This window comes from Dreissena polymorpha, chromosome 13 (assembly GCF_020536995.1).
Source record: "Dreissena polymorpha isolate Duluth1 chromosome 13, UMN_Dpol_1.0, whole genome shotgun sequence".
NCBI lineage: Eukaryota > Metazoa > Mollusca > Bivalvia > Myida > Dreissenidae > Dreissena > Dreissena polymorpha.
This window is the reverse complement of record NC_068367.1, coordinates 35,756,701-35,767,355: the sequence shown is the minus strand read 5'-3', so window position 1 is coordinate 35,767,355 and position 10,655 is coordinate 35,756,701. Positions and strand designations below refer to the sequence as shown.

General features: G+C 33.8%; 1 long non-coding RNA gene across 1 annotated transcript; it reads left to right on the top strand.

Moving 5' to 3' along the window:
- The first annotated feature begins 8,582 nt into the window (after positions 1-8,582).
- LOC127856642 (uncharacterized) lies at positions 8,583-10,446 on the top strand. The gene is made up of 3 exons (XR_008038155.1): positions 8,583-8,699; positions 9,470-9,550; positions 10,194-10,446. It is a non-coding gene; the product is annotated as an uncharacterized LOC127856642 (long non-coding RNA).
- The last annotated feature ends 209 nt before the right edge of the window (positions 10,447-10,655 follow it).

Genomic DNA, 10,655 nt, shown 5'->3' with positions numbered 1-10,655 from the left:
AAAACATGATAACTTTATAATTGTATTAACATCAAACACTCGGAAACCGGGCAATGTACATATAACACAATAAAAAACATGTATTATCTGCTTTCAACTTTCACGTACGAACATGCACACAAAAATGTTTATATTGAGATAAACACGTTTATTTATTCAAAATATCTTATACAAGAGTGTTAAAACAAAACATTAAATAATGCATATATTGAGTGTCTTTTCGAAGTGACGCCCTATCCGACTTAATGGCAATTTTTGAAAATGTGAACTTAACGCGTCTAATGCGAATATTGTCGCAATATCAAAAACGTCCCATCATACAACGCCATACAACGCGCGAAATAAAAAGATCCACATTGCAGTGGACGCAATGGTATATTTAATATGCATGCAGTTGATCTTCTTCTTGAAAAATGCATGTGTGTCTTTGCTCTTTGTGGATATTAAGGAGCTCTCTTATCAAAAATACGCTTTCCCCTGAACATACAAAATTTCATTGAATAAGCATGAACGCCTCAACATGTAGGTAGAGTTTAGATGGACCAGGTAGCATTCCATTACACCTTCACTATTCCAAATGCTTGCTTCTTTTTCAAACTGGGACTGAACTGGGACGCGGTTCTATAAGGGATACTTAGTATTTTATATTACATTAGATAATTATAATGTAAATGTTATACTATTTCTTATAACTTCCCCGTATGTGTTGTGATTGCTGTCTTTGTCCACGAATTAGTTTTTCTTTATTGAAAATTGCCAAATCAAAAACACTTTTTATAATTACTTAAACCCGTTTTGTTTTATGCGTGTGTGTTTTGGTCATCAACCATGACATTTTGTTGCTGTTTAACATTATTACAATATGCGAAAAGAGTGGTATTCTCGTATCATCACAAATTATTTTGTATTTCATGCGTATCCACTTGATTACAGCAATATTTAGTACGGATATTCAAATTTAGGTAACACACATGAAATTACGCGAGCACAAACAACACACACACGTAATGAAGTAACATAATTTATTATATCACAATCCGACAAAGTATATTTTACAGTAATTGCAAGCATTGTTTTAACAAATAAAACAAATTACACATGTTTTAATTTTTTTAAAGCCATTTGAGAAGATGTATAACTGTATAAAAGTATAAAAGTAGTCCGATTGCTCGAACACACAACCTAGTCCGAAAAGGTTATATACCATGTTCGATGAATGGCTTTCAGTATCCTATGCAAGATGTTTTATGATAAGTTTTGACTATGCACTACCTTTTAACATTCGTTAAAAAATGCCCAAATTATACTTTCTTTCCATCGTATAACTTTACATAAATTCTAGGTGTTAAGCTGCATGCGTTGCCGTTAAATTATTTGTGCATGTGTAATTGCTACGAGTATGTACATAAGGCAACTTAATTGCTTTATTCCTAAGAGTATATACATAAGGCTACTTTATTGTAGAAAGTACATTAGGCAACTTAATTGTAGTATGTACATTAGGTAACTAAATTGCTACGAGTTTGTACATTAGGCAGCTAAATTGCTACGAGTGTGTACATTAGGCAACTTAATTGCTACGAGTTTGTACCTTAGGCAATTTTATTGCTACGAGTATGTACATTAGGCAACTTAATTGCACTAGTATGTAGATAAAGCAACTATATTGCTACTAATATGTACATTAGGCAACTTCATTGCAACGAGTATGTACATTAGGCAACTATATTACTACTAATGTGTACATAAGGCAACTAAACTATGTGTGTATATGGTATTTACCATTGCTACGTAATAAAACATGCTGCGTCTCCCCTGCGGCAAGCTCCTGCGGCAAGCTCTTGTTTAAACATAAACCAAAACATGTTGTTAAAATAAAAAGAGAAACATGATTCGATGACAAAATGTAAACAAATTATGAAATAAGAATGAAATAAATGACAGTGGATAATATATTAAGATAAAAAATGTATAAATACATAGAGACCTTAACGTAATACATTTAATTGCTATTGTAAAATGCCAATTACAGAATATAATGTACATCATTGGTGTATACTAATAATGTTACATACTTTTCGCTAATATATAAAAATAAATAACATACTTTTATTTGAATACAATATATATAATACAAACGTTATGATCCGAGAACCAAAACCTTAAAGTCCCAATAAAGGTAAAAATAAGAATAAGCAATTATCATCGATATTTCAATGTCTTGTTAAATTGTATTATTCGGGTTGAATATTAAATTGTCCTCGGTCAGTAGAAATTATTTTATTGCGTAGACACATTTTTGAAAAAAAAAACTAAGTTATTGTGTTAACGATTTGTTTTGGATTTCTCAATTTGCCTTACAAATGCTCTTATTCATATTTTTGTATTCAAGTGTATGGTTATAATGCCTCGTTCGAAATCCATGCAACACATGTGCGTGACCAAACCTCGACATTTGATTTCTTGAAGGACGAATGCCTCATTTCATGAAGGCTTATTTATTCAGATGTAAAAGATTGATAATTTAAAAACAAGGGTTTTTAACTTTATATAACACGCGTCGGCTTACCAAGTAAATAAATTCCCTCTCCGTTGCTAATTCTAACACTCTAAATTAACATAATCAAAAATAACTTTTGACCCGTGATTGTCTTAAAAAGCTTGAAATTAACACATGATAAATTCTCGTTTAGAGTGTTTTTGATGCTCGGAAAATGTGTGTTTTGTATCATCTCTTTCTTGGATTTTAAGGATGCAAAGCAGATGAAGATGTCCTATTAAAGATTGCAAACATTGTAAAAAAATATCGTAAGCAATAAAACCTGTCTCTAGTTTTGTTCTTAGTCTGTGTCTTATTTCGCATACATATTTACCTATAAAACTCTAGTTTCTCTTTTTGGCCAAACAAACTCGATTTCACTTAAAGCAACTTAATTCGCTTAAATATAAAGTACCAGGCCCCTTACCCCCAATAGTAAAAACATCATGAGCTCAATGTTTAAAGACTATAAGTACCTTAACATGTACTGTATGGTTGTGGGAAAGATTGTATCAGTTAAACACAGTATTTAAAACAAATTAGATGGCATGCGTTTTTATAAAGATGTAAAAGTCTTCTTACACAAATGGGCATAACGACCATTTTAATTTCTGCAACTATGATATGTATAATGCCAGTATTTTATATGATGCATCCACTCGAGTACATGTTTACTTAATAATTCCATATAAATACATTTACTTACTTAATATTCTATAAAGTTTGTAAACGTGCACTCAAAATGCTCGTTTTTTAGGTTTTCTAAGCAAAGCTAAATACACATATCCTAATGCGCCACTCACCAAGTCTTTATAAATGCAGTTGTTCAATCTTTCGTCATTCTCTATCATCATCAATCCTGTAAAGCCTGGAAATCTGACGAAAAATTCTTGCTTGTGAAGTGTTTATAAAACACTTTCTTACCACCGGTGTCAAATTGATTGGTTTTTGATGCTGTGCTCGGAACGTCTCCCATCGTTGTAGCTTTTCGTTTTCGCTTTTGTTCGGCTTAACGCAGAAAGCATTTGTACCGATTGAGGCATCGCGTTTGCAACGATGGAACACTAGCTTCACAATGGCGAAGACGTTGAGAAACGCTACGATTCACGCCATAAGTATGTACTCAATCGCGGTTGGGTTTTCGTAGACTTTGAACATGATTTCGTGCGATAGAAACATAAGACAAACCACATATGATACGGTGCGAGACATAAACTTGACGATCGGACTGTTCATGAAAAGACACATTTTACCACCGAATTTGAAAGCGGGGAGCACGGAACGGCACTTGTTTTCATCTAGTTCTTCTTTGAATAGAAGTAGAATGGAAGATAGGATCGGAAGTGCAAGGCATATGGCGATCTTTTAACTCTGGTTTGCGTCTTGGTCTGATTTTTACGATCCCATCCATATGTCATTTATTTTTGCTTGACATGCGCTATGTTCGATAAACTTCTTGTTTGTTTTTCCTACTAATAATGCAGACAATTCCCCAAATGTTCCCTTGATTTGACGAGCATTACTTTAGTTGGGTTTCTCTTTGCGCTATAACAGTTGTCCAAGACTTCGTTTGCTCTGTCTTTGTAAAGCGACCGATATTGATTAAATTTGTTTCGTTGATTTCCGTTTCCGGATTTCTTTCGCATCGAATCAAGACATCGGGAAGCTAACAAAGCCGCTGCCATTTTCGAATCAACTAAAGTCCACAGAGCATTCGCTACATCAAACTTTTCATTGCAAATCGCCCACATAAACAACCACACGAAAGCACAATCGTTAGCATCTGATTTCCCTTTGGGTAGTTTCATATTGAAACCGACTGTGGCCTGTAGGTATTTTTCAACACGAGACATCGATTTGTACATTTTCCCAAATTCTAAAGCTCTTAAATCAATTTCGTTTAGCGATTTCAAAAGAATCAACGCGGTTTCGCTATAGTCAAAAATCAATGCGGATGACATCTTCTGTCTATAACGTATCTTTTCATCACACTTCCATTTAGAGCTGCTTGAAATCATTGAAGAAACTGTTGATTCGGAAGCATTCAGTACAACGGTAATTTGAAGATAATCAACGTGTTCATCTTTTCCTCTTAAGATTGCTTTAATTATTGCCTCGTACAGCTGCTCTGGTTCTTTAATTGTGTTGAGGGTCTCGTTTCCAATAAAGTTTGAGTTAGTTTCAAAATGGAATTTCGCCGCATATGGATCTTTATTCCGAGTGATGGTCATTACCGGATGCTTGCTGTCAATTGACATTTGAATGAATTCGACGTAATTCTTAATCGTTACATTGACGAGTGTCACTACAGGCGCCTTGAAGCTCTTACTTATTTCTTCTGCGATCTCAACACATATTTTGTCAGAGTCTGTTTCGTCGTCGTAAAATATGAAGTGCGACAAATATGCATACGAATAGTGATTATCACAGCAGCTTTTAAGCTTTCATATCGTCTCTATCGCTTCTTTTTGTAACAAAGAAAATATGCCGATTGCAATAGGCGAATAATCCGAAGCTGCTTCAATGTCATGGACCGCAATGTGTAATAAGCCTGATGCTTATCCAGTAGCGTTTGTGAGAAACCATGCTGCTAAAGATCTAATAATTTAAACCAAAGCCGGTTTCAAGGTACGATTGTAATCATCCACATCGTCGAAACCACTGCCTGTATACGGAATTAAAAGTCTGGTCTCTCCTAAGCCCCAGTGTTCAATTATGTCCTTAAGCTACCAACTTTTCCAAGCTTGCACCATGCTTTATTCGAACCAACAAAGTCTTCAAAGGACCCGTATTCGTGTTGTTTCCTTGAATCTCCGTCCTTTCGGCAATTCTTTCTTTGTAGCAATGGCACACTTGCATTGTGGCATGTTACCATTTTTGAGGTGAAAAATGTCTCATATAAATAACATCAGCAAACAACCAATGATATCTGAAACTGCAAAGAAATGTATACGTTAGGCTTTAGTGAAAGCAAATACCAAACATATTTATAACCCCGTCATTATTGTGAATGTACGGAAAATATACAGTTTCTATAAAAAATCAGAAACTTTAAAATAACCAATCAATGTGTTGTGAAATAAAATCAAAAATAACTAACCAATACACTGTTTGCTGTGAAGTATTTATATATTTTATATAATATTTTAAGCGTATATTGGGTTTTATCTAATAGCACATTCGACGATTTATGTAAAAACCCGAATGTATTGATGCCTCAATATAACTTTTGAGACAAGTCTATTCAAGAACGTAAAGTGTCTACCGGAGCGTATTATTAAAAGCTTGCAGCTTTGGACAACACATATGGCAACAAGTGAATGCAGACGTGAATATTTTAGCGAAACCGACATTATTATAACTAGCATTTAATAAACAGAAGATGTTTGCATTTTATTATGTCTTATCGTGCATTAATCAGTCCGTCTGTCTGTCAGCTTGTATGTGTGTCTGTCTCTCTGTCTCAGAGGAACACGCACAGTTTAAGAATTGCACATGTTTTATAGCAAACCTTTGGATTGCAATAAACTATGAGTGTATTTGTGAACTACTGTAATGTATCGAGTTCATAGATTTTGTAAAATCGCACTCCGTGTAGTTAAGAGCAACACATGTCAATTTCGATAACAGGTATGAATAGATAATAAGCAAGTGTTAAGTATAAAACGAATGTTGTATATGCAAACGACAACCCTATTAAAAACTTGAAAATATTGCTGTTAAACAATCTCATTCTACATACATATAATAATGGTTTGAATGGTAACTGTCATATGATAATATATAGAGGTAGATTTTCTATATATGGTATTTGGATCCGCTACATTTACTCTTTAGACCAACATTACATTTAAAAAAATGAGAGAGAAATGTGCATGATGTACACTTTTAACACAATATATATATGGTCCCTGGACCATTTCTTTTCAGTGTGATATATAGAGTGAACTTCTACCTACGATTGCGTAAATTGGAAAGATGGATAATTGGGAACAAAGGAAGATGACTTTTATATATTGACGGAAATAAATCGCATGTCTTGTAACATAAAATTCGTTTACGCAATAAATAAATAAGGCTTTGATCTTCAAATTTGGTATGTCCATTCCTGGGAGGGAAAACGATGCGCAATTCTTTGTTTAGGTAACACGATCAAAGGTCACATGGCTTGAAATATGACATGCGTTTCCTTTGGTTGGCCTGGAAAATTGGAGGAAGAATGATGACATTAAGGTCATTTTTATTAAAGCCCATCGATTTTAAATCTATATGTCAAAGGTCGCATGGCGCGCGACATGAACAAAAGCACTAACATGTAATATATAGGGAACATTCAGTCATATAAAATAGTATTCTAATTGTTCTTGAAAGAAACACGGTCCTTGTCTATTTTGATATTAAAAGGTCAAAAGTATGCAACACTGTTTTCACAATGGCACATATTGATGTCTTTGCTACAAGTCGGTTATGTGGATGGAGACAAGAATGCTTTACATGTAGTTTTCAAGTAAAAATGACTTTGCATCATTTTTTTGAATTTCTAAAAACTCGCACACTTAAAACGACCATACACAAGTGTTTGCGTGCAGATGTGTTGGGTGTGTATTTCAACTGAAAAATGAGAATGCCTTCTTGAAATTGATGATAAACGTTACAGATATGACACATTATTTAGTTGTTGCATACCGCTGGTAAAGTGAAAATAATTATTTACATAGACTCAGGACATACTGTCGGTATAAACACACTGTTGATTTATAACCATACATTAATTTATGAAAAATAAAAAATGTATAATGTCTTTCACAAGGTTTCGTCTATCATTCCATAAATAAGAAATAGAAAGCGGACGGTATACCAACATCCAACGCGGAGAAATTTTTTTAAAGTTTTGCAATCTCAGTGTTATACAAATATCAATGGGGGGAATCACGTGGTCAGAATTGAGAAAACATGGCCGCCGATGCCTCGCTTAGATTGAAAAATTGAGTGTTCAAACAGGTACATCTTCCTTATTACTTACTTGTTTTTAATCGGATAAAGCCTATCATAGGATCAGCCGGACGCGGTTTCATCGAGTATCAACCGTTTCCCTCTAGTTGGTCGGAGTGTGTAGATTACTTATGGAATATTTAGCGATTTCCTGAACCGTCAATTGCTGTTGTACACGGACTAACAATAATATAACTGTTTTCACATTAATTAGCACTGTTTAAGTACCAGTTGTTCATGCGGACGCATTGTAACTGGCAAAAAATGGATACATCGATTGCTAATGGCGTTATTTTAAATGTAAAGTTGAGTTTCGATTGGTTTTGACGATTGCTGTTGAACACGCACATGGCTGTTATACACGGACAACTTCTAGAACAACTGTTGTTGAGCACGCACATGTCAAGGAATACCGTTTTCTCCGCCGAATAAGTCTAGTACAACGTCGCATTGGCATGTTCTAGTGCATGTAGCGATACATATCTTATGTAAAGGCACTGAACATGTTAATTCGTATACGACATTGGCTATATGGATCATCAAAATTTTATTTTCAATAGGAATTTTATTGCTAGCCTTTTGTAATGGCTTGCGAGTATTTGAAAATGTTGCTTTTCCACCAGACAGTTTTATTAATATTTGTTTTGGATTCCTGTTTTTTGCTTGAAGAAATCCCTTCACGATATTGTCATTTAAGTGCATGTTCAATTGTTTTCAAAGCATTTTTTCATGCTACAGGGACAAGTACATATAATAACAGGATAACATTTTACCCGATTACTATACAGTTTGTGACCAGAACATAAAGGATGAATATGATTTGGGATTGGACATGTATTTAAACAACTTGGTAAATGCATTTTTATTTCCTACATATTGTATACTGTGTTTTAAGCTTTCAGAGATCAATTCATCAAGTATTTTTGTAAAAAGTATAGTTTTTCGAGTGAATATATTTAACACATTTGATGATGTAGATTAGTAGCATTTTTCGTCCCAGGTTAGTATTATCAAGAATAATTTAATTGAAATGATAGTGTTGAATTGGTCTCTTTTCAGTACTCGTTTTACATGAGCCGGATAAAGGACAGACTGTACATATAACCTCGAAGCGGGCATACAACCCTATAGCTACAGACACCAACTCAGACACATTTCAATTCACAAGGTAACTAGTTTTCAACAACAATCATCAATAAGCTTTGATCCTATAACTTCATTACAGTGGCAATTTTAAGTTTAGACCAGCGTGCCCGCAGGTAAGTTTTTATGTAGTACTTTGCTAAAAAAGCTATACATTTAAGAATAAGTACTGAAAATAAGACATATCATATATAGAATTACGTATAATACGTATCAAATATGTTTTTGACACGACATTTATAGTCATAATAGCAAGATGGTTTAATATGGACTTGAAAGCTGCCATCGTTTGGAAAATCAAGAGTGGGCTACAATTATTTTATCTTCGAAACAAATGGTTAAAAAGTAATGTTTGAAATTACCGTTGTTAAACAAGTCTGCCATACAGTCTGAAGCCATTATCTGATCGAGCTGTTATTGTGGTAACAATCAGAAAATTGTATTGGTTTGACTGTTCATACATTTGTCAAGATTTGGCAATATAACACTTTGGCCCCCGCCAGAGGTGTGAATACATACTGAATGAACACAATGGGCTCATTCCGTGTGCATATCCACCCCTCTGGCGGGGGCCAAAGTGGTTATATTTTATTATGTTTAGACTAAACTTCGATTATTGACGATTTTAACAGTGTAAGAATCAGTTTCCAATATTATATCTCTACTATACAGCATGTATAAAACAAATAAAACTTCAAAATATCTCTTGCTTTAACAAAGTTGACTCAATGAAACAAATAATATGATCTTAACATAATAGATCTATAACAGTGTTCTATAATGTATGTTCATCAGAGAGGCAGGCAAGATGTGCATCAGCAGATACAGATGAACACCCAAGTTGCAACAATATAACAAGAAAGAGTCTCAGACTAAGTATGTATATGTGTATGTATATAACGATTCGTGGAACTAGTTTCATTTATATAAGCTACTTTAAACTATTACATGACAATGTCATATTCTTTAAATTGAAATTATTTACTAACAATGAAACGGACATACTGAACCAATAGAATAATATCATTGTTTAACAATATCCGTAATAACTTAGCTGATGGCTATCAATAATCAAAATCATTCAGAACAATGCTCATCATTTTTGTAAGTAGTAAATAGAGTTTACCAATCAAGTCACTAAGCGAGATGCAGATGTTGTACTATGCCAAACAGAACAGCTTGGCAGACAAACAAGAAAAGTTCTACGAAATAATCATAGTACTGACTGATATTCTCATAACACAAATAAAAAAATGAGTGAGTACAAATGAGGTTATTACCTAAACATTGTTTTAAAAATATTATATAGGCATTGAAATAATATATTGTGTTCACTTGTTGAATGTTTGTTCCAATGCTGGAAAACCCACATAAACAAACAAGGAACCAAACTATCAGTGTATGACTCAAAGATATACAAGCACAAATATAATGAAAACATTTATATTTAATCTGTTAATTTCCTAAGTAAAGTAATTTGCGACAATGGTATGTCTAACTCTTCTCCCATCCGATACAGCCTGAAACATATCTCCCTTGGCAACCTCTTCTAAAGGTTCCGGATCAACTACTGGTTCCCCCCACATCAACCGAAGAACAGCACAGGCAATGATGGTGCGGGTGACATTGGCAGGCTTCATTCTAATCTGTTCTAAAAAGAAGTTGGAGGAATAACATTGACAAATAATGTTACATCAAAAGTCATTGTTAAAAATGTTGTCAAATTTGTCCCCAATGTTTGATGCAGAGTAAATGGTAACAACTTCTTTTTGTCCCGATTGTAACAATTAACTAATATCTTATGTATTTCTTATGAGCTTTAACAAATACACAAAACATATCTAAAAATGTTTAAATTGTTTTAGCTGGCATTCAGTAATATATCAGTACTTCACAGTAATACGAGACAGTTGTGTATAATGCTGTTACATTGACTTGTTCAAGATGTCAAAATGAGTTGCATTTATTCATATTTAGAATA